Raw genomic sequence first — 26,458 nt, forward strand, 5'->3', positions numbered from 1 at the left:
ATATATTTTTTTGTTTGAAATACTTGAATATGATACCTACAACGATATTTATTGCAGCACGGCGGCTCGGATTGTGGCGGCAGTTCTGGGTTCGATTCCCATGCTGAACAAATAATTATTTTTATTTCCTTAATCTAGTAAGAAGACAAAGCGAGAGGTTGAGTGAGGCACTTAACACAATGTAATATATACATTGTCATAGAAAAAATAGTGATAGAAACGAGAAATAAAGATAAGCTTGTTACACCAAGTTTTCGCCTCCAAAAAGTTAATAAATCCTTTATGGGTCTGAGTATACGTGTATATAATAAAATTCCGCAGTGTATTCTTAATTTGCCACTTCCAAAATTTAAAATATCTGTAAAAAAAATTCTAACAAGTAAAGCTTATTACACTGTTCAAGAATATTTAGAGGACAAACATGTATGGAATTAATGTCTATTGAATGTCAGGCAGGACAGCTGCCAGCTAATGTAATAGTGAAATATACCATTGACTTTAAAAAGAGCAACTGTTGAGTTTGTTGCCGGCTCTTCTCAGCAGAACTGCCTTCCGAACCGGTGGTAGCTTTTTGTTGACATGTACATTCGACGATTCAAAAGTGCTTATAAAGTTTATTTGAATAAAGAATATTTTGAATTTGAATTTGAATTTGAATGTCTTGAAATTAGAATGTAGGAGATATACGGGAGGCAAGATTACTTTTATAGGTGACAGATCGATCGTTTGATAAGATAATTATTATTTGAACTTACCGTAATATTTGGAATATTTTCGAAATCGTGTTAAAAGTATTATAGCAATGACTTATCTCTCTGCTTCTCTATATCAGGATATAGGAATTAAAGGAAATGATCCCCATTCCAGTTTTGTTCCGAATACTATCTTTTTTTCAACGTTTTTCGCGAGCTTTGATGTATGAAAATATTATTACAGTGACTTATGTACATTCGTCAATGTTAATTTAAAACCCAATCGACATTTTTCATATAATGAAAAAAAACGCTATATTTTTCATAAAAATGTAATTTCCATATAAATTTTATATAAACATTTTTTTAACAATGATAATTTTCATAATTGATTTAAGCACTTTTGATATTAATTTTAATATTTTTAACTGTGTGAAATAAAAAATAGCCTCTGTTATCATTTGTCGTTTTTAATGGTTATATTTATTTAAAATATGATATAAGAAAACATTTTATCGATAATGTTATATATTGGAATCTGTACATTTTAATATAGGAGAAAATTTAAATATAATAAAAATACAGCTTCACGCTATATCCCACACAGCAGGGTAGGCAGAGGAAACCTAGTGCTAAAACACTCCTTTCTCCACTTTCCGCCGAATTTTGGAGGCACTGCGTGCTGAGTAGATCTAATAAGGCTTCCGTTTTTTCTTTTGAGGTACGGAACTCTGAAAATATGATTATATTTAATTTATCATTAACTAGCAAATTAATTCATTTTAAATATTAACAAATCTCATTTAAATTTCATACTAGGTATAATTAGTCATAACAATATATTAAGTATAGAGTAATATGTAAGTTTTACGATTGTATATTTTTATCTAAAGATCTTTTTAAACCTAGTAATGAGGTTGAATTTATGAATTCATATAGGTATTGTATTCTTAATGTTAATTTTAAAATTAATTGAAATAAAACCAGTCGGTGAAACCAAGAAGCCATTCGTGGCGCAAAGGCACAAACTGTGACTGTAAAACCGACTGGTTGTGGGTTCGATCCCCACTCGAGGAAATATTTATTTAAATTTATATTTTCATTTCTTCGTTCTGGTGATAAGACAAACTGCGGCGTTGAAGTGGGGAACGGAGTGTTTTAACACTAAGTTCCCTCTGCATATCTTGCTGAGTGCGATATACTGCGCGAAGCTGATTTTTTTTTAATTTAGTAGATTTAATTCTCTAAAATGTAAGGAGAGTTGCTGCACATAGCAGATTATACAGACCAAATGAAAAATATATTTAAATTTATTTCCGTAACACTAGCACTAGCATACTCCACTACGCAAAAGTTCAAGGGCTTGAACTACGGGTGTGCATTCATCAAAATAATTACCAATACGTTAGTCTAGTCGCGACTATTGACGCAATTTCGCATTTTGTTTGATATTTTAATGTAAATTATGTAAGTGGGTTCTATTTTTAATCGAGGTATTATTTTACGGCGTTAAGTTTCACCACCTAACGCGTTTTATTGTAAATATGGGCGGATACTTACAAATTCTTCACCTGTAAAGAAAGAAAAACATATTTTTAATATAAATTTGTGACAGTAACACTTTTATATTAAAACTAACGAACTGCCCGCGGCTTCGCCCGCGAAATCATGATAGCATTCGTGTTTTTATATATATGTAGCTGCTAGACACTCAAACACCTACGCTGGCTTAAATTTATTCTTATAAAATAGTCTTATAAATATATACATTTATTTAATAAAAAGTATTCCATGTCTTTTCTGATACCTTCAAGACTACGTATATAAAGTTTCATGATAATAGGTTGAGCAGTTTTGGCGTGAAAGCGTAACAAACAAACTTACATTCACTTTAATTTTAGACAAAAATATCCTTATAAATGAAAATTGTCCCATATATTATGAAAAACAGGTTCAAGTATGTCCTAATGCTTCATGGCTATCGCTTTATTTAAAACATACAAGATCGTTACACTCGTATGCGTGTTTTATATATAAATTGTATGAAATATAAATATAATTTTTACATCTATAGCACGTAAAGAAGAAAACAGGACTGAAATCAGGAATAGTTATAAAAATATTGTAAATGAATTTGTTATCAAAAGGCTGATGGATGGATGGGATGGATCCTGTCAACGCTTGAAGAAAATCCTTTGCGGAAGCTTGTCGCTCGCAATGACTTGGCGTATATGCTGATAGTTTTCATGGCATCTTAGTCTGTAAGAACTGCCTTATTATTTATAGTAAAATATTCTCACCTACGAATATTCCTAATATAGTATAAACCAATCTGAAGCAAATATCCTACTGAGGATAATTGAAATTGTTAATCGACGACGTCTAGAATTAATTTCCGCATGGCAACATCTGGCATTTTAACCAAGTAAATGTAGGGCACATTCAGCGTAATATAGGAAGTCCTCTAGCTAGATGAGGTAAGAGCTGAAGATCGAGCTCAATGGCGTGCCATTGGAGAGGCAGGTCCAGCAGTGGACGAAGACAGGCTGATGATGATGATGATGATATTCAGTTAAAATATATTTAACTTATATTAATATAGTGTGTATAGAATGGACTGACTCAAGATTTCCACCAGGTAAAAAATATAATGTCTAGACACTACGAAAAAACACCCGGCTACGGAATACAGTGAAGTAAATAAATATATATAATTATATATATCTATTAAGCTTTCTTTAATCAACCCTAACATAACAACGCCCTCAAAAGATTGGTCCATTGTTTGATCCCAGTCCTTACTGTGCAAACGTATTTAGGTGGGATCGGAAATGAAACGGTTCAGTGAGTGAAATGGGTTACGTCACTCTAGGGCCTGGGCGTCTGTTGTTTAATATGGACATATTACACAGGTTCCCGCTACCCACGCTTTGTTGGAACCAAATCTAAGTTACTTGACGTTTGGGTCACAATAATAAGGTATGCTAACCTAGGTTTTTAGTGATTATATATACAAAAAATTAATCATAAAAACATCAATTATTAATTTAGCCGTATAATCTTATAGTTCTATAGTCTTTGTGTATAATAATTGTTGTTTCTTAGTTAGTTAGTTAGGTAGGTTGTGACTCATGTAATGTATTTAGGATAGGCAGAAAATATAGAATGGAGTGTTTCAGTACTTGATTCTTATATCCTGTCTTCTTGGATACGTGAGAGAATAATAATAATAAATATATATATATATATATATTTATGTTTTTTTATATTTTTAAATGTATCTTTTTTATAATAATTTATATTTAAAAATGTAAAATTGATTAACTAATTTAATAAAAGTATATTAAAAAAAATAAAGTAATATAATTTAAAAAAAAATGAATCTAATAAAGAAATAGAAGCCAGTCGTGGCAGAGGGCACAACCCGTGACCCTCTATAAATAGAACAATGATTTATTTTGTAATACTTAAAATAGTAGAACAATGGTGTGACAAATAAAAACAGACTATTCATTAATTAATATTTATATAAGAAATATTTAAAATATAACTAGAAAAAATATCAACTATTTATTATATTTTCATTTTTTCCGATTTAAAATTATTTTTAACACAGTTTTTATTAAAAAAAAACGATTTCAAACTAATTTCCGGATTGTAGGTTAACAGGAAGTACAATATATAACAATTGGTAAACTAGAGTTAGTGAGTATGCGTTCATATCTTATCAAACTGAGGAACGGAGTGTCGTAACACTAAGTTCCCTCTGCCTGCTCTGATGTGTGCGGGATACAGCGTGAAGCTGGAATATCGAGGTCTATTTTTTCCTGCTACAAATATTCTTTTATCTACAAACTTGGCGAGAAGCTAAAATAATTAAATTTCCTGTTGCATTCTAATACTTCAGGAAAAATAGAGTAATTTGTTATAATTAATTTGTAAGATTAAATTCCTATTAATTAAATGCGCTAGAATGAAGTAACTGAGATTTGTCTAACGGAACACTTATTTTTAATAAATTATAGATATTTATATTTAATAATGTTTTTTTAAGATTTGGCTAGAGAAAAATGCTGAGCGAAGAAATGAAAATATTAATTATTTCATTTTTTCGAGTGGAAATCGAACCCACAACCTGTCGCGTCCTTGTAAAAATACATAAAAGAGAAGATAGGGGTGACAGAGTGACTTGCTAATAAACTCTCCGTATTTTCACATTGAGTTAAACATATAGATAGAAATTTGGGAACTTAACTAACAAAATATGGTTTCAATATTTTTCGTACCAAAAATCATTCTACGTTCCAAGTGGTTAATAATTCTTAGGAGCAATAAATTATTTAATAAAACTCGTTCAAATTATTTAACATTCTATGCTCTGCAATATGAACGATAATTAAATATGTAATGTTACGGAAATACGGTTTTTTGCAGACCGTATTATATGTTGCCAGTGTTTTTTGTTTATTTTATGTTATAATTTGCGGGATAAATACATACAATCGAATATGTACTTAGTAAACTTCAGTAAGCTGAAGTGGCAATGGGCTGGGCATATCTGTCGTAGAGACGGCCGCTGGGGCAGACGTGTCAAAGAGTGGAGACCCCGTACAAATCAACCGGTGGGACGACCCCTATCAGATGGGCCGACGACATAAAGAGATTGGCCGGAAGCGAATGGGTCCAAAGAGCTGATCGAGTCTGGTGGCGAAAATTGGGGAAGGCCTATGTCCAGCAGTGGACAAAAGATGGCTGTTGATGATGATGATGATGAAACTACAGTATAAAATATAAACATAAGGGTATAACAGAATGAATATTATATTGAGTAATGGAACTTAATCTAGAAAAATAAAAAAAACATTTGAATATGCCTAAATCGTGATGATATCCAGAGGGTGGATATGAGATGGTAGGTAAAATATTCCCAGGGGTGCCTCATAAACACTCATCAACCATCACCCAACCAGTGAGAAAGGAATCTCAAGAGAAAAAAACAAACGCTACAATTCATTAAGGGTATTCCTAATGAGCTAACGAGCTAAGTTTTGGTTATGAAAATTCAGATTTAGATTAGCAGCTAAATAATTGTATAATTCAAGCGAGCGGGTCGCTTTTGTATAATATATTCGAATATCAGAGGAATACTTATTTTTTTCTCAGAAGGTTGTTTTACATGTCACTCTTTAAATAAAAAATAATAATAAAAAGAACGGGAAGTAAACGTAAGAAATTCTTATAATATTTGTATTCTTAGCCTAAGTTTTAGTCAAGGGTATTAGATTATTAGAATTTTTTAATTTATTCTGCATTTATATTGCTAACTTCCTAGATTAATAACTTAATATAATATTCGAATTCGTAGACTTGCATAGCCATAAAAATGCCAGCTCGTATATAAAAATAACAATTACCAATAAAAAAGTCAATAATCACAAAAAGAAATGAAACGTATGCATAATAAGTTTTTTTATATGTTTTTTAATAAAATCATATAAAACTAATTTTGAGAAGATAATTTTAGAGGACATATATCACAAAATACTCTCTCTCTCGTCTCTACTTACTCAACTAAATACAAACATTAATAAAACATACAATGACGTAGTAGAATAGCGTCAATAGCCTAGATTATATGGCAATGGCTTCGATCCACACTCGCGGGAAAATTATAAAATAATTATATTCTTATCAAAAACGTGAGGGTAATGTATGAAATATTTTTTATTTTATACTTAGCCTAGGCTCTATAAAATACCAAATGCACAGCCAGTAATATATGTATATATAAGGAAGCGCAGCGGCACAAGGGTGTCACTGTAACGCGACGGTTGTGGGTTCGATCCCCACTCGAGGAAGTGAAATATTGATCTACGTTTATATTTCCATTTCTTCGTTCTAGTGTCGAGGCAAAGCGTGGCGTTGAGTTCCGCCACTCAACACGCAATGTCTCCAGAATTAGGCAGAAAGAGAGTAAGAGAGTTTTAACACTAGGTTCCCGCTGCCTACTCTGCTGTGTGCGGGATATAAGCGTGCGTGAAGCTGATTTTATTTTGAGGAAAGGACGGAAATTTGCATTTCTTTACTTACAAAATACGTACTAACTGCAGCTACAGTTTTAGCGGGTTTTAAGTCCAGGTTAGATTGGGTAAGGCATTTTTAAATTTAAAAGTTTATAACCTAACCTAATTTGCATTTAAAAACCGTTAAATCTGAGAAGAATAGCTCGAAGAGCTCGAATATAAGATAATAGACCAAAATCTGTTTATTTCGCAATTTGCACTAGTGCAACTGTAAATACAACAGGTTGTAACTCAGTAAATGAAATATTTGATATTCAAGGTGTGGCGTTAAGTTCCGCCATTCAACACTTACAACACAAATTTAAAGATAATATCAATAAATATATAAATATTTAATAAATTAAAATTCCATCGTAAAAATATATTTTAAATATAATATTTCAAATATGAGTCCCGACTAGTCTAGGGTCTACCACTCAACGCCATACAAAAGTTAGTAACTATTGAGCTAGCGGTGAGGCTGCACGTCTTTCGTGTAAAAATTCGCTCTTTCGCATCCGTATAAGTGCCAAAAAAAGTGTTATGCATATTAAAAATTTAGAAATAAAATAGAATTTGTGCTTTTTGTGTGTGTTTGTGTGAAAAGATTGTGTATTTTTCCATATAATAATCCTTGGATTCTGATGGTGTTGATCGTTATTTATATATGAGGTTTGAAAAAATCAGCTGTTTAAACGAATGGCTGCCGTGTTGATTATAATGTAAATTTTCATGTATTCAAATCTATTTCTGGATATCGGTAAATTATCATATGTATATTGGAAGTTAAATATTTTACTTTGTTTCGACATTTACTGTTGCTATAGCTAATAGCGTAGTTACAGTGTGTTATTAATAATATTTTTTATATAATTTTGATTCAACAAAATAATAGTATATTAGTTATTATAATTTTTGTTCTTTATACATTTGATTAAACAATTAGGTAGGTACTTATAAAAACGAGTGCAAATTGAAACAAACATAATTTTATTGATGAAACTATAAATAACGCGGCGTTCAGTTCCGCCACCTAACACACAATAACTTCAGAATTCAGCGGAAAGTGGGGAGCGTAGCGTCTTAACACTAAACTTCCCCAGCCTACCCTGCTACACGCAGAATGCGTGAATGCGTGAAGCTGAAAGAAATTAACAAAAAAAAGCCATATTACACTTGTTTTGTCAAATTTCCAGTATTCAGATTACAACATTAATCAATATCGTCTCTATAGCTTTTTAACGTTTTTATGACAGATTCCATTAACCAAACGCCTCTTAATATCCCATATCAATTATATTATCGAAAATGTCGATTGGTAATTGAATTACTTTTGCTTATACTTGTATTCTCGTATATATACTTTTAGTTGTCATTCATTTTATATTGAAAACTTAATACTGTAGGCCGTCGTGGTACAGTGGTAAAGCGTTTGATTTTAAATGTGACGGTTACAGGTTCGATTCCCATTCGGGAAATTGAATTTACTTTATATTTTCGTTCTGGTAAACGAAGATTTCATGAATAAAGCAAATAGTGGCTTTAAGGTCCACTAAACGACACTATAAATTTGAAAAATTGGGTGGAAAGTGGGGAAAGGATAAATTAAAAAAATATATATTATTAATCTATTAATAAATATATTTAAAAATACACTTTTTTGGATATGAGAGGAATAAAATATATACTATAGCGGATGTATTTTCAACTTAGATACAAGAAAATGCAAAATAAAATTTCATATACCTACCAAACGTTAATTTTCAAAATGTTTTGTAGATATAAAATAAAAGAGTCGACTCTATGATAATTTTCTTTTTTTTATATTAAATATATTTTATTTTTATATTTATATACGAGTATATTATACATACATATGTTTAATACATACATATATCAAATTAATTCATTTAAAATTCTAATCTTATCTACATACTTATAATGTATGCGAGTGTAGACAAGAACATTTTTATTACCGGTAGAGTATTCGAGGAAATCTTGCTGGTTTTTGTACAACAACGCGAATTGCAAGTAAAAACTAAATATAAATAATATTTTATTAACATATACCTAATTATGCTAGATACATTCAAAATATGGTAATTGTGACGCAGTTAAGTAAAGTTAAGTAATGGTAAACTGATTTTTAGGGTTCCGTATCATAAACAAAATATTTCATCTCCTCGAATGGGAATCGAACCCGCAATCTGTCGTGTTTACCGTAACACGCTTGTTTTCCACGAATGGCCCGAATGGAATTAATGATTAATAATTTTAATCTTATTTATATGCTAATTTCGATAACGAGGCTTAGAACTCAGGTAGCATTTTACGGTAATTTAAGTTAATAAGGCATTTAACCTCTTAAAGCAATAAGAGAATTTGCTTATGCCTATATCAAAAGGTAAAATTTAAAATTTGGTTTGCAAAATTGACCGCAATATATTTAATAAGTTATTTTTATAAAATAATTTCTTATTAAGTTTGTTTATTGTATTTTTTATATCATTAGCTAGATTGTCAAACGTTTAAAATTAGATTTTCTATAAAATCGATATTTTAATTTATGTAAGTTTCGTTTCATAAAAACGTAGAAAATAAAAATGTATATTTTGTGTCTTAATAGTAAACAGAGTGTCTTAACACTAACTTACCAGGTTTCCCCTGTATACCTTGAAGCGAAAAGTAAAAATATTAAAACTTACATATTCCTTATCATATACCAATAGGCTTATCAATTGTAATCTACATATGAATTTGCTAGTTTCCGGTAAATTTTAAAGAGGTTAGTTTATTTAAAAAAAAAAATACGTTTCACATTAGGAATCTAAAGGAACCCCCTAAATACACAAACAGAAGGTAATGTAAAGAAAACATCAAATATATATACCATAACTAACACTGGTTTGTTCCAAAAATAAACGTTTGTAGTTAGTTTAAAAGGCCAAGTTAAATCGTGGAACTAATTATTTCATTGTCTTCTAACGTAGAGGTGGTTGTGACAAACACTTTTCAGAAACGTGAATGTTCTTTTTGTACTAGCATTGTTTTTCTTGGCTTTTCCGGGATATGAATAAAATTTACTTATTTAATTTATTCACCAAAAGGAACCTAGTGTTAAGATGTTCCTCGCTTCCAATGAATTTTTGATAGGAAATAATAATAGTTCATAAAAATATTTATCTGTTTATACTAGGGTAAGTAGAGAGTTTTCTCTGCGTGTTAAATTGCGGAATCCAATACTGAACTTTGTTATTTTTGTAGCATTAAAAAAAAAATCAAAGTAGCTCTATAAGAAAGCTTGAGGCCGTCCAAAAGGTTGTGACTGTAACGCGACGGTTGTAAGTTCGATCCTCACTCGGAAGTTATATATTTATTTACGTTTATATTCTCTGGTGTAGAGGCAAAGCGCGGCGTTGAGTTCTGCCACTTAACACGCAATGCCTGCTGAATTCGGCAGAAAGTCGGGAAATGAGTGCCTTAACACTAGGTCCCCTCTTCCTACCCTGCTGTGTGCGGGGGAGAAAACTCTCTGTAAGAACGTATGGCTAATGTTATTCTTTTTTTAAATTTGCGCTTGAAAATAAAAATACTCGAAAGTGCGAATGCTATGTGCGAAAAAGTGTTAAAAAGATTTAAAAAAAAAAACCAATAAATTGCTCTAAATAAGTATATAATCGAACCCATAATTATCATGTTCATTGATACTTGTCACAACTGTGCCACGATAACCCATAAATTGTTATCTCCAAAATACATATGAAAGCTATTAAGTTATAACTTAAGCTTATCTCACCTTATCTTTTATTCAATTTAGTATGCAGATAAATATATTACTTACTTAGACGTTTACTTTACATATAAATTGTTTCCATTTACTTTTTTATAATATATACGTGGTATTGAAAGTGTTCGGCTTTGTGTGCGGTCGTTGCGGCTTCGAATTTCGCTGAGAAAATGACTAGGAATAGCTTTGATTTGTACGTGGTTTTAGATCTAGGAATATTTAAAACTATAGAACTATATAATAGTTCATTTCTATAATATACTTTGAAAGAGGCACTAGGAAAATAATTGTGAATTGGGCCTAAAGAGGCCTCTTAAATCTACACAGGGGTCGGAGGTCCAAGACATACAGTAAATCCGTGGAATACTGAGAAAAAAATTAAATGCTTATCATGTTTTTCAATATTTTTTTATTTTGGATACTGATATAACGAGTTTAAGAATTATATTTTTTTAGTAAACTCGTTGTAAATTTTCTTTAGGATACAAAAAAATCTTTCTAAGCTCGTTGCTGTCTTTGATGTAAATCGTTTGGAAGTAAAGAAGGAAGGCGGTATTGCTGGTGACATTTTTTTTACTATATTAGGAATTAGTTATAAAAAAATTTATTGCAAAAAATAAAATATAATAACTTACATTATTTCAAGCGAAATAAATCTTTGGTTATGAGTTTAGTCACGGGTCGTCGATTTTACTGGATTTACTTCGGTTACATTGCATATTTGTTGGTCGACAATTTAGTTTCTCTCTTTGTATAAGGAATTTTTCGTCTGTTACCATCATTGAAATAGATGCTTTTATAGATATCTAATATTATTACTAGTAATAGTTTTTTTTTCACTTTATTTAGTGAATTTGTAGGTTTATCAATGAAAATTGATATACGTAAGTAAGGATTTATAAATGACTTCAGTGGCGTAACTCAACGCCGCATTTTTATTTCTTTTTTCATTAGTCACACGCTTGTGACTCTGCGCGCCTTAAATGGGCAACTAGTAAAAATATAGGGCGTAATTGTTAATTAATACATTTTAAAATACTGGCAATGTTTAAGATAACGGTATCAGTTGTAAGTTTAATTAATAAAATTGAAAGTTGTATAATATATCAAGTAAATCGTTTACGTATTTGGAGTAAATTAAAAGAAAATAAAAAAGTAACACTCAGTTACCAGTCACCAGTCGTAGCGCAAGGGCTGAAGCATCTGACTTTATATACGACAGGTTGTGAGTTCGATTTCCACTCGAGGAAATTAAATATTTATTATATTTTCAATCCCTTGCAATTCCTCTAAAATTCGGCGCAGAATGGGGAGTGGAGTGTTTTAACACTAGATCCCTCTGCCAAAAAAAGTAACACTAAAAATAAGACATTTAAATGTGTAGTAAAACAACTAAGGAAGCTCAATTTTTACTCGCTTCGCTTCATTTTGCTCGTGCATTTTGGTATACCAACAAATGAAATAATATCTTCAAAGTAGGTAATGTAATAACCCTACAGCCCTCACGACAAGATTTTTCTTACATAATATTATATTTTATAATTATAAATTTATTTACAGTTGTAAAACATATATGTACTGTGAAAATAATATAAATATATATAAATTTAATATATAAAGTGCTAGGAACACGTATTAAAAGAGATATATAGGATACAGTCATATCTCGACTGAACGACTCGTTGAACGCGACGTTCTTACAAGGAAAATGTAATATGTGTTCATGTTTAACTTTAAATTTAATAATTTTATATTGAATTTTTATTTCATTTAGTATTACAAATATTACAAGAATTTTATACTTTAAAGAGGCTTAAATTTATATTTTCATTTCGTGAAAAATGGGGAACGGAGTGTCTTTGCACCAGGTTCCCTCTGCCTATCCTGTTGTGTGCGGGATAGAGCGTGAAGCTGTACATATATATATATATATATATATATATTTTAATAAATATTGCTGAGTCCATATCCTGAGTCTATTTTGGAGATTCTACAAAAAAATATAATTAGTCAAAAAAATCAATAAGTTTATTATAGATCATATTTTTTATATCTTCACCTTATAGAATACTTATTAAAAAGAGCAGAAAGTGTTATAAGAGATTATAATGTAATTTTCTTGGAAATTTAGAAAATTTGCATTTTTCTGTCTTTTGTTATCTTGGTATGTTGATTGTTATACTTTTAAACGTTTTTTTTCTGTAAACGAACACTATTTATCACTATTAATTTTACCAAAATAGGTACTCTAAAACCTCTAAAAAATTACTGTGCCATAGTGACAATATTATTATTCCACACTAAAATTCTATCTAAGTAAATAATAATTTACAAAATCTCTCCATAAAAGGATAATTTCAACAAAGTCCTTACTTATTTGAGTATGAAACGGTACAAAGCAAATAACAAACGTCATTAAGAGTTGTTTGACTTATTATTTACTCTGGAGGCAGATCTCGTTTCGAAATGACAACTTTCATAGTAAAGTTTATTATATTAAATAACGAAAATTTGAGAAAGAATTGCGCGTAATAAGAGTTATTTATATTATAATATTTTTTGCAAGTACCACCTGAATTCCAGATATTTCTTCTTCAACGACGGAGCTTAACGCTGCACTAAATCTTATTTATTTCTCCAAGTGATTACAGTCATATAGATGATGTAACACTGCTTCTCGATTATTTCTCTTTTTATTATTAATTTAAAATTCTAAATTGAGTTAATTTCTTTTCTATATAAACCTCTTCTGTTATAACCGAAAATAGGAAGAATGAAAAAAGGTGAATTTTACAGTTCCAAGCAAAAGAAATGGCTTCCTAAAGGCAAAATGGAATCTAAAAAATTTTTCAATGTTGATAAGAGTAGGTAGTGCAAAGGCAACCGTACCAATTTAAAAAAAACTGGCAACCATATCAATTCGTATATAAATTTTGATTATTGTATTCAGGCAAGTATTAGTATTTTACCATATTTATAAAAGAAATATATCAAAGGCAATTTATTAATATAAAGAAAAAAAAATGTTAATATAATATCGCCTATTACAGCAACGTCTCAAGAGATGCTTGAGATGGATATTCGATCTGGATAAATCTTGCCGTTGAGAAAATTATTATGAAATTTCAAATATAGATTATATTAGCTCCAATCCACATGTTATATGAATAAACATAAAGTTAACAACACACTAGGTTCCCTCTGGTTACATGAGAAATAAAGAAAATAACATTTAATCAGCTTTAGACTGTACCTATCCTGCATAAAGTAAGGTAGGCAGAGGGAACCTAGTGCTAAGACTCCGTTCCCCACTTTCCGCTGAATTTTTCAAGCCATTGCGTGGCGTAACTCAACACCGGACTTTTGCCTTGGTGTCAGAGCAAAAAAATGAAAATATTCATAAACTAGCGGACGCGTGCAACTTCGCTTACTTATTTAGGGGTGAATTCTAATAAACCACGAAACATGTGTTCAATAAAATATTTTTAAGAGTTTAAATTTCAAATTTTATAAAAATCGGTGGCGATTTAAAGATTTTTCCATACAAACTTTCAACCCCTTATTTTTACGTTTAAGAGTCTGAATTTCAAATTTTATGAAAATTGGTGACGATTTAAAAAAAACCTATACAAACTTTCAACCCCTTATTTGCACCCTTAGGGGGAGAATTCTAGAAAACGATGAAACACGTGTTCAATTAAATACTTTTAAAAATCTAAATTTCAAATTTTATAAGAATCGGTGCCGATTTAGTTTTTTTTCCATACAAACTTTCAACCCTTATTTCACCCCTTTAGAGTTAAAATTTTTCAAAATCCCTTCTTAGTGGATGTCCAGATTATGAAAGTAAACTTTTGTCCAAATTTAACGTTTCTACGCACAGCGGTTACGGCTGTGCGTGCGTCTTACCTCAGTCAGTGAGGACAAGTCCTTTTATATATATAGATAACAATTCATTCCCTCGAGTGGGGATCGAACCCACACTTGTGCCCCTGCTCCACGATGGCCTCTAATAATAAAATAATTTAATTAGACAAATACTAAACATTAACTGGCAACATTACATGATTTTCATACTAATTCATAGATTGTATTGATTGATATATTATAGTCATCGATAATAATCTTTTGTTCTCATATAATAATGACGCATTAGATGATCTAATAATGCGGTAGTAATAGTTACTTAGTAGTCGTGGTTAAGAATTTATTATTCTAGTTAGTTAGGACGTCGTGGAAATGCTTCGGAAGTGGGTTCGATTCCCACTCGAGGAAATTTTAGATATTTTTATTTCCTGGCTCTAAAGTGGGGAACGGAAATGTCTTAAATGAAGAATGTTATTTTTTGTTATTTGAACTTTGCAAGATTTGAACCTGCGTCTCTAAAAAAGTTACTAGTTAAGTTCGTCGTTCTTGTCATGTTATAAGATAATTAATGATATATAAATAGAACTAAAAAATAAAGTTACGTAAGTTATATCCTTTTTTATATAGATAAATAAAAAGGTAATATCCAAAATCATAGATAACCCGGAAGTTGATTGAGATACTGAAGTACTTTCCGGTTCATTTGGGCGGAAATTCTCTTCAGAATTCAATATTGCCTTCATCAAATACTACAATTTGGTTCAAAATAACTGTCGATATGACATAAAAGCGGTAGCCATGACATTCATTTCTTGGCAAGTACGCCAGAAACCATCATCTCTATCGTAAACACTAATACCATTTTTATTGTTCTTATTCATAACGTATAGTTATTTATGGGGTTTGTTTTATGGGGCGTGTATCCCGTAGATTGAAATTTACAAACGAAATTGAACGATTTCGAAGTAATTTCAATTTTTTATTATGAAAGTTAGTCTAAATTACTACACTCTTATTATTAATACTCTATTTTCATCTATATAAATAGATACTATAGAAAATTCCCAATAGCAGCGTAGGGGCACAAAATGTGACTGGAAACGCGACGGGTTGTGAGTTCGATTTCCACCCTAGGAAAAGATAAATTTAATAATTTCATTTCTTAGCTCTGGTGTCGAGGAAAATGCCTCCACAATTCGTAATTAGAATTCGGATAATGGTGAACGGAGTGTCTTAGCATTACGTTCCCTGCTTACCCTGTTTACCCTGCTATGTGCGGGATATAGCGTGATACTAAAAAAAATAATTAAATAATTGAAAAATGTATATTGCTTTTAATTGAGCCGAAATAGACGGTAATGTCAAAGGAACCACAGATTTTACCAAATGATAGAAGCTTATAGGAGTTAGCTAACGAAATACCAATAATTAAGTTAAATGGCGACCACTGGTGGTGCTGGGCTACAAGCGTCCAACTGCAAGCGGGTACTGGGTTTGATTCCCATTTGAGGAAATTAATTAATTCTTTAATTTCCTTACTAAATCGCAAATAATTATAATTACCTTAGAAGATATATAATTCTATTAAATACATATCCAAAAAGGACTATTTTTCTACGTCGTTCAATTATCCATATTGAAGCTATACGAGTATCGAGTTAACAAAGAAACTGAAGTAAAAGTAGGAATTAGTTTGGCTTCGGGCCTTATTGCATTCCTGTTCTATCCCATGTCAGGATGACTTTTCCTATTATTTGGAAATAAGGATTATTTTACAAGACAAGATTTAGTAGGCTATACTTTATTTTTCTGTTAATAACTGACACCATTATGGCGAAGTGGGAGTATGTGTCATAGAAAACATTTTTTTTATGGAAAAACACCTAATTTCCCATATAAGGAACAAAGTTTCCCATATAAGGAAAAAACAATACTGTTGATGGAAACGACTTGCAAAAACAAAAAAATAAATGACTTGAAAAATAAAAAAAAAAGAATATAATTGTTCTTCTAATCTTAGCTATCTTTTTCAACGGGTCGCAATTCTTCGAATTTTCCTCATCACTATCAAGACTAAAGCCTCAAAGGCATTGACTTATATGTATATAGATTGTGATTGATTTTAGTAACCTAGCCCTGTATTCAGCACGTAGCAGGGGAGGCAAAGGGAACCAAGTGCTAAGACACGTGCCCCATGCTCCGGTCATGTCTCTAGACATTGTGTGTTGAGAGGCGTAGTTAAACGCCGTGGTATGTAAAAAATGTTTAGTGTTTTAATTAAAAACCTATCTTTATATCCAATTTTACATGACATGCAAGGTATCATTCTTATTTACAATCCGAAAAATGCCTGAAAAATTCCACGTTGTGATATTTGCGGTTCATACAATTTACGATCGCCATATAACAATATAAAAGCATGAAAAAACTGTTTACGTTCATCGTTAAATGTATATTGTAGCGGCATATAAAAGGGGCCGTTGCCCTAAAATTGTAAGGTTCTTTTAAATATTACTCGTGAAATACCTTCCTCATATAGTGTCGTATATTTAAAATGTTAGTTTTGGTGGAATTTCTACTTTGGTGGGTTACATACTTTATATTATAATATTTATTAAAATGTTTACTTAAAATATGTGTATTAAATTAAATTTTAATGTGTATTTGAAAATATATTTTTTGTAATCTTCTTTGCCTAAAGACAGAGAGAATTACACAATAATGATCAAAAATGTATATGAGTTCGTCGAGGTGCAAGACTCGTAGGCGTGTGGCTATAAACGATACGGTGGTAGGTTTGATTCCCACTCAAATAGATAAAATATTTAATATTTTCATTGCCTTGTTCTAGTAACGAGGCAAAGACTGAATGTTGAGTTTCGCCACTCAACACGCCCGCATAATTAGCCAGTGAGAAGAGAAAGGTGTATCTGGGAAGTATTGGAGTATCTTAAAACTACGTTCCCATGTCCCTTTTGGTTACCATGGTAAGTGCGGGATACAGTGTTACGCAAAAGAAACGCTGTAGAGAGAAATAAGCATATTAATTAATAATATTTTAAATCTAGTTTAAAAAATAAAAAACGTACTTACGTACGTAAAACGTACGTAAAAAAGTACATTCTTTTACCATGTAAAATGTAAACACGTTTTCTGAAAAAGTAATGAAAAAATTGAAGTCCTAATACAAATGCAAGATCACGTACCGCGAGGGTGTAAAATCGTTCATGTTCTATACATACATACTTATTCTGTCACATGGAGTTTTGGATAACAATTTATTTTACCCTTTGTGCACATCGTTTCAGAAGAAATGTCAATTATTGCTAGATATTTTTTTTGAGATTCCTTACCCGAGCGAGGGAAAGAAAAAGAAGAAATTAGTTATTTCACCCCCCCCAACTCCCCCTCCCTCTATTCCCCCTCACTCTTCATAAATATCTTTTGTCATTTTTTTTATCACTCATTCTCTGACATACCCACGTTCTTCGTTCTCACAGTGACATCTTCGCTAGTACCTGCCATTTTGTATTCTATGAAGAGATCACATCTTCACAGAATTCACCTGTCTTTCATTCTTCTTTTAAAATACTAAATTTTCCACTGCTCCCGTATGACAGGGTCGACACCAGTAAAACCCAAAAGCAAAAGCCAAATTCGTCATCAATGCAAACTTCCACAACATTGTGGCGGGGCTTAACGCCGTGCTTAGTCATATAAATATAAATATCACATATACATATATTTATCTTTTGAAACATGAACCCACTTGAACGTTATCTCCAAGACACGTGCCAACTTCACCATGACAACCTTAATTAATTGTTAATTAGCACAAATTATAGTAATTAAATGTGTTATTTACAGTTTTATTGCATTAATTATAATATTTATCTGTGACAGATCATTAAGTTCTATAAATAACTTGTACTACGTTATGTCCGCTATGTGGTTTAGAATGCATAATTGTATTTAATAATTTACATTGTCTTAAGCGAAATCGTAGTTGAATAATATTAATAGTAATAAATAAAGTATAATAATAATAAATAGAGGCCAGTCTTGGCACAGGACCACTAAGTGTGACTGTAAGCGCCACTGGTGGTGGGTTCAATCCCCACTTGAGGAATTTATATTTCCCTTTCTTCGCTCTGGTGTCTCTACAGAATTTGGCGGAAAATTGGCAACGGAGTTTTTTAATACGAGGTTCCCTGTGCCTACCCTGATGTATGCGGGAACTAATATTAGAACACTCCTTTACACACTTGCTGCCGAATTATGGAGACATTACGTGTTGAGTGGCGGAACTCAACGTGGAATGTGGTCTACTGTAATAAATTAAAACTGCATCAATATCTTTATGTAGACAGCGTATATTTTAAGTAAAATGATCGATGTTTATATAAAAATATTTTGGCTTAAAACTCAGCTTGGTTCTTTATTTATAACCTATAGACGTGCCAACTTAGTACATAACAATCTGTAATAGCCATATTGAGAAAAGAATTATAGTTTTCGCTATTAATTTTCTCTATTATTCCTTTTTTTGTTATTTTTTTCTTATTCTCAAAAAAACCATTCAAACAGCTACAATTGATTAATTTTATTGAATACTTAAGCAATACAACCTCCTCTCTCATCTAGAACTGATATTTCCCCATGATTTTTTCCCATTGTATCCCGCACAATGCAGGGTAGACAGAGGGAACCTGGAAACCTAGTGTAGAGTTCCCTACTTTCCGCCAAATTCTGGAGACATTGTGTCTTGAATGACAGAATTCAACGCTACGTTACCAAAGCGAGGAAAATTATATAATTTACTGCCTCGAGTGGGAATCGAACCCATAACCTGTCGCGTTTACAGTCGCACGCTTGTGCCCCTGCGCCATGTCTGGCCCCAATAATGTATAATACAGATATATTTTTGCCTGCACTATAATTTATGTTAATATTTTTCAGCTATAAACATTTAGAGTAAAAATAGATTGATATACAATAATTACTGGTTGAAACCGAAATCATAAATTTGCGTTTGATTGACGTTGATTAATTGAAGAATATTGATTGATATTTTAAAATATTTATGTTATTTTCGTCTCTGTGTAAAGCTTAATATAAGTTCAGTTCAGTTCTTAATTAATGGCGCTTCGAGCGTGCCAGTTGAGCACCAATCACTTCGCCAATCTCACGTTATGTAGAGAACTCATGACGGAGATTGTACGGTAAAAAAGAGAGTAATGACTTTACTTTCTTTGAATTCTTACATATATGATATAAAAAATCTTAGTCTTTAATTAATAATTGGAAGGTGTAGATATTAAGTATATTCATATTGTAATGGAGATTGAACTTGTAACGATTTTTCATACTATTTTCATATATTCTTGCATTTTCCATACTAAACAGTATATATTGTATATAACTGGACACTCTATTCTTTATTCATAGTTGAGAATGTAACAGTTTCTAAATTCTATATTTGGGAATCGAACCCATATCCACAGTGTATATAGTAAGACCTTACCCAACTGCGAATGAAAGGCAGCATCAATAGTTGCGTATTATCTTGTTATCAGAATGGAGAAATGAAAATAATTAATTTCTCTGAGTGAGAATCGAACCCACAATCGATAGCAGTAATTTTGTTATATATTAGTAGCATATTGATATAAAGAAAATATTAATTTAGTTTCCAATTTAAAGTTTATGAGATGCATTAAGTTGCATATGACTTAGATGTAAATTATGAGCCAACTCTATTATAGACGTGCATAACGTATAACGTTAGAAAACTTTCAATTCATCTTATTAGTAGGTACTTAACACACAAATAATCACTCTGTATCCCGCAAACAACAGAGTAGGCAGAGGGAACTTAGTGTCAAGACACTTAGCATCCCATTTTCCATATAGTTCTGCATAGCGTGTTGAGTAGAGGAACTCAACACCGCGTTTTGCCACAATACGAGAGCTAAGAAAATAGAAATGATAATTATTTAATTTCCTGAGAATCGGACCCACAAGAGAAGCCTGGCTATGAGAATATATTAACCATCAATATACACAAAAAAATCAAATTGTAATGTTTTTAGGTCACTCAGTCAAACTTAGAATCGACAATTAGTCTTTAACTAACTTTAAACTTAAACTTTAAAATCAGTTAAGCTTAATTGACATCTTTGAGTGTGGCTATAACGCCCGTTAACGTTAAAATCACGTAGTAACGACTGATTTTAATACTCGGGGTCCCTCGTAAAGCTTAATGTCCAATAAATAATTTGAGCTTTTCTTTCTACGCTTTTAAGAGGTCGTCTGTACCTAACGATACATTATGATAAAACTTTTGGATTCAATGATTCGTGAAATGATGAAGAATATATCTAGGGCCTTATTTGAAGTTAATAATTATTTATTAGGCCGTCGCGGCAAAGAGGCACGAGCGCTCTGTAGAGGCGATAGTTATAGGTTCGATTCCAACTCGGGGGTATAAATTATTTAGATATTTATTAGATGAAGCTTCACAAATTAGACGAAAAGTCGGATATTGAAATGTCTTAGAGATTTCGGATTCAAACGGAGTCTTTATAAACTAGATTCTCAGATTCAAAGTAAATCTCGCTATGCTTTATTTTTTGTAGTAAAAACAAGTCACAAATTAAATCAATAAATTTGGAGAATGGAGAATATTAATAATACATTAGATATTTTATTATTTTCTAGACTTTAGGCCACTTTTATAGAAGTAAAGAAATCAGTAGATTTAAAAATATAATATTTATACAATTTAGTATTTACATGTATTTTATAATACGTGTTACTCATTGTGTCACCAGATGACAAGGGTAAAGTATTCTCTTAAGAGATTGTGATTTGAAAAATGAGTTTCAGGATTTATATAGATAAATATATAAAAAAAGGAACCAAATGTTAAACATAAACAATTCATTATACTACTTCCTCGAGAAATTATTTTTGTAAAACTAAATAACTATAGGTTATACGCTGGTTTATATAACATACATACGAAAATAGAATGTTTTCAATCGTTAAAAGCTCGCTTAAAAATTTTCAGGTCACAGATTCGATACTTATGGATCTAATTTATGTTAGACAATGAGAAGGAAAAGAAAGCGGAGAATAATTTTCTTAATAATTAATTTAGATTTAGTATAAAAAATTGTATAAACCAGGATTAAATTAAATATATCTATATAAATAATAAACAGACATGCCTAACAGATAAAAATTATAAACATTATAAAACAATAAGTAAGAAGGGGAGGGTGAGACCTCGGTTGACCTTCAAAAACAAAGAATCGATGCTAGTAGGAGGTCACGTAACAAAACGAGGATCCACGGGGAGAATATATGATATATAGGTTGATGACAGAGGACGATGTGCGTAGTGTTCGGCACTCCATTCTCTCTAGCTAAAAAGGAAACAGCTTGAGGCGAAAAAAATAATATATTTTGCTTTAACAGAAATTAATCCACTTTTTAAAAAACAACAAGTTTGATCCATAACATCCCACGTTCAGATTTCAGTGGCACGTGAAAATTGATTTCGTTAAACGTAAAAAGGTAAAAGCTTTTATCATATAAAACTTTGTCCTTTGGGACGTACGAATATGCCTGGATTTTCCAAACATTGTTTTCGAATGTCAAGAATCGTTAAAACATTGATAAGATTAACCGACGTCGAACAACGACTGACTTACTACAATTGGCTTGGCTGGTAAAGGATGTTTTAAGTTTTAATATATTTTTTTCACGCTTTATCCCGCACATAGCAGGGTAGGCAGGGGAACCTGGTAGTGAACACTCATTTCCCATTAAGACACTTCCGTTCCCTAATTACTACCTTAATTTTGGGGGCGTAAAATACTAAAATAAAAATTATACGACGATGTGTTTCAAAAAGATTTTTATCATAAGCTACAATAAGCGAGACGAACTGGAGTTAACGAGCGAAGCGACTTGATTCCTATCTATCTTATTCATATAAGCAGAATTTGTACACAAAAATCAACTTATGAAACGGTATGTTCTATTTTTAGTATCAAAATTTAAAATGTACTAAAAGTTTATTTCATAATTTTATATAGGTAATTAATTATAATTAGCAACAACTCGATTGCGGTTGTTAAACGTCAATCATTTTTTGTCAATGATTCATATATCATTTTTTTGTTGCAATTTTGTGGTTTTAACCAACAAGTTGTCCCTGTAAAGTCAAATTCCAAGCTGAATTAATTAAATGCTAAATAAAAGAGATTTTGAGGGCAGTCGTGATGCAAGGGCACAAAGTGGGGCTGCTAAAGCGACAAATTATGGATTCGATTCCCAGTCGAGGAAATGAAATGTTTTATATTTTCATTTTTTCACTCTGGTGTCGAGGCAAAGTGCGGCATTGAGTTACGCCACTCAACATGCAATGTCAACAAGAAATGGGGGACGGAGTGTAAGACACCCCGTCCACCCTGCACCCTGCACTGGGACACACGAGGTTCCCTCTGCCTACCCTGCTATTTGCGGGATTTCCAATTTAAACAACTCTCTACAACGAAATCCATGCTATCCTCCAAATTTCATTCTCAGAAATAATATTGTACATGTCAGTTACCTGAAATAACTAAGCGGCTTAACGAGGCACTGCTTTAACGATACGAAACGTTGAGACAGCTGAAATTTAATGTAGAAATCTACTTGAACAGTATTTGTCGTTCAATTTCTATGTAATAATATAATTAAATTAAATAATCTTATTGTAAATTCTATATGAATTTCAACTAAATAATTATAAATAATAGTTAAAAAAAACATGCTTTTAAAAATAAACTTTAAAACCGACTGGCACAGGCTCGTCTGTCAGGCAGGAAGACAAATAAATGATAAGCCAAATACTTAGTTTAACAAATACTAGTACCTACGACAATATCCAGTTAAAACTTGAAAAAAATCTATCGTATCGTAGTTAAAGAAGATTATTTTCTTAATGAAGTTTTATATTTAAAGTTTAGGCTTAAACTCTATTCTCGTTTAAAAGAAATATTATGTAAATATAAATAAATATTATTAGGCTGTGTGTAAATAGACCTGCTAAAAAAACAATAACAAATTAAATCAGCTTCACACTCTATCTCGCTCACAGCAGGGTAGGCAGAGGGAACATAGTGTTAAGAAACTCCGTTTCCCACTCTCCGCCGAATTCTGAAGGCATTGCTTGTTGAGTGGCGGAACGCCACGCTTTGTTTCCACACCAGAGCGACGAGTGGTTTCCTCGTGTGAGGATCGAACTTACAACCAGTCGCGTTTACAGTCACATTTTGTGATCCTGCAGAACCTGCAATGTGACTGGCCTCAAAACGATAAAGTTCTCTCAAATGCATTGAATTTGTAACTATTACTCTTCATAACCCCACGGTGCCAGGAGAACACCTTTCTTCTTTCCTTCGAATATCTTTCCTTCTAACAGGATTTTGACAAAACCTACCCATATCCATTAGAATGAGCTATTCGATAAATCAGGAAAACGACACCGAATAAAATTTACGGCTGAAACGAAATAAACCTATAAACATTGTAATCTATGTTTGTCATCAAGTCGTCTTCGTTCTGAATTAATGTTTTTGGTTTTGTGATTTTAAGTGGCGGAACTAAACGCTGCAAAGACGTTGCAGCGTTTAGTTCCGCCACTTACCATATTACTTACGTACACATTTTATGTATAGTTTTGGATCGCTACAATACATAAGAGATTGACGAAAAAATCGTAGTGATATAACTTTCGCTTTTCTCGAGTCACTAAATAAATGTGCGCCAAAATATTATTTAAAGGAAATAATTATAATGATTGATATTGAACGAGTTTTTTTTTTCGAAAAAAAAAAAAAACAGCTGGTCTTAATTTTTGACATATTTACATTTTTTCAGTGTTAAAGTTGACATTTAAAAGTGACATAGTTACTTTTTGTAGCTCGTGAGATGTTGGCGGATCTTAAGCCTCCAGAATACGGCAGAAAGTGAGAAATGAGGGTGTCTTCACGGGACCGTTCCCGTCACTCCGTAGTGACCCAACCCTAGGTTTACAGGTTTCATTTGCCTAACTTTCTATGTATATACAGCGTGATGCTAAAAATACAATTAGTTTGTTCACAAGAGACTGTTAATAAAGATTTAATCAATTAACGTTACTTTTCGCATTTCGAAGAAAAAACACTTTAGAGCCTTTCTTAATCGAATTGGTGATCTTTTAGTGTAAAAATAAAAATATCAAATATTTTATTGATTCAAATTGCCAATAACTGTCCGCGCTCGTCAATTTTTACTACTGACATACTTATTATGCAGGTAATTATATATTTATAGAAATTACAAAATCGATTTTTCATTGAAAGTTATAAAAAAAACCTTGATTCTTAAAATTTAATTTCGCACATAAAATGTTGAAATTGATTTCGGAAATTTGGAATAATTTAAATATTATGTTGTTAGTGTTGTGAAGTGAAGTGTTGAGACCAGTGGTGGTGCGGCGGCACAAGCGTGTGACTGTAAATGCGGTTGTGGGTTCGATTCCCACTCGAGAAAATGAAAAATGTAATATTTTCACTTCTTCACTTTGGTGTCGAGGCGTGGCGCTTAGTTCTCTTACTCAACACACAATGCCTGAATTCGATAGAAAGTAAGAAGCGTAGTGTCTTAACACTAGGCTCTCTCTGCCTCCATGCTATGTTATATGCAGGATACAGCGTGAAGCTGAAAAAAAACTAGTGAAATGTTGATGACCTTTCGTGCCGAAACATACAAGGGTACCTACACTGACCATGTTTATTACTGAAAAACACTCCTATAACGAAAAAGTATATTGTTTTAACTTAAAACTTCATAGCATTTGTAGTTTTTTGTGGTCAGGCCATCGTGGACCTTCGCATCAGCACATTGCCTGTTGGTAAGCGTGAAGTAGGTTCGATTCTCACTTGAGGGAATGAATTATTCGTCGCTCTGGTAACAAAACGATAGATGGCATTGAGTTCTCGTGCTGGAAACTGGAGAACAGAGTATCTTAGCACTAATTTCTCTCTGCGTACACCGCTTGATTATGCGGGAAAAACCGTAAAGCTAAGCTAATCTAGCCTAGTATGCACAGAAGCCAAGTTCTAACCAGATCGTTGAAAGATGTTATATAATATTTGGCAGTATAAAATTATATAAATTTATATATAAAGCTTATAAAAAAAAGCTTAAGTTTAAAGCTTTATAGCTTTCTGAGATTTAAGATAATTAACTAATCTAGATGCAAATAATGAACAAGCGTGCCGGTTATCGGTAATCGTCCTCGTTTTATCACTCACTTTAATAATTAAATAAAAAATAATCGAGATATTTCTTATTCCATACGAAGGTAGCAGATACAAATCTTTTCGGAATACGGCTTATAATTAAAACAGTAGTGCGACTTTAAGATATATTGGGAGATTTCATTATAAATTATAATATTATTATTTAGGAAATTTAATTTTTTGTAGCTTAACGCCAAAGATCCCAAACATAGCAGGGTGGAGAATGGGAACCTAGAAACCTAGTGTTTTGACACTTCGTCCTCATTAAGAGTTCTTTTGAATTCTGGAGGCTCCGCTCTTTGCCTCGTAGCTAGAGCGGAGAAATGAAAATATTAAATACTTCTTTTACTCAGATGGGAATCGAATCCCCAACCTGTCTCGTTTATGCACGCTTGCTCCTTGGCCACGGCTGGCCTCATACATTTTAATAAAAAAAAATCAACAAATCAAAAATCATATATTTGAAATTGCAATCTTGAAATATATTATGTTTTAAATGCTTTTCGCATATTGCAAACTTTTTCTAACAATCAAAATAATTCAATAGATTAGATACAACTAACCATATATTCGAGAAACAGGTTTATTATGACATGACCTTTGGTGTATGGCAGTTTTGAAACTACATTATTTTTACTTATTCTTTTAAATTTACAATTTTGTATATTAAAGGTATATAATATTCAGGTAAACAATATATAAATATTCTAT

At 31.7% G+C, this 26,458-nt stretch overlaps 1 protein-coding gene across 1 annotated transcript in view; it reads left to right on the plus strand.

Moving 5' to 3' along the window:
- Positions 1 to 7,232: 7,232 nt before the first annotated feature.
- LOC146536383 (atrial natriuretic peptide receptor 1-like) overlaps positions 7,233 to 26,458 on the plus strand; it is an 85,341-nt gene continuing 66,115 nt past the window's right edge. The window contains exon 1 of the mRNA XM_085190026.1: positions 7,233 to 7,426. The gene's annotated coding sequence lies outside the window, so the exon portion shown is untranslated. The remainder of the gene's footprint in view (positions 7,427 to 26,458) is intronic.

Source organism: Heliconius melpomene, chromosome 9 (genome assembly GCF_056956725.1).
Source record: "Heliconius melpomene rosina isolate 202511_hmr_F chromosome 9, ASM5695672v1, whole genome shotgun sequence".
NCBI classification, from domain to species: domain Eukaryota; kingdom Metazoa; phylum Arthropoda; class Insecta; order Lepidoptera; family Nymphalidae; genus Heliconius; species Heliconius melpomene.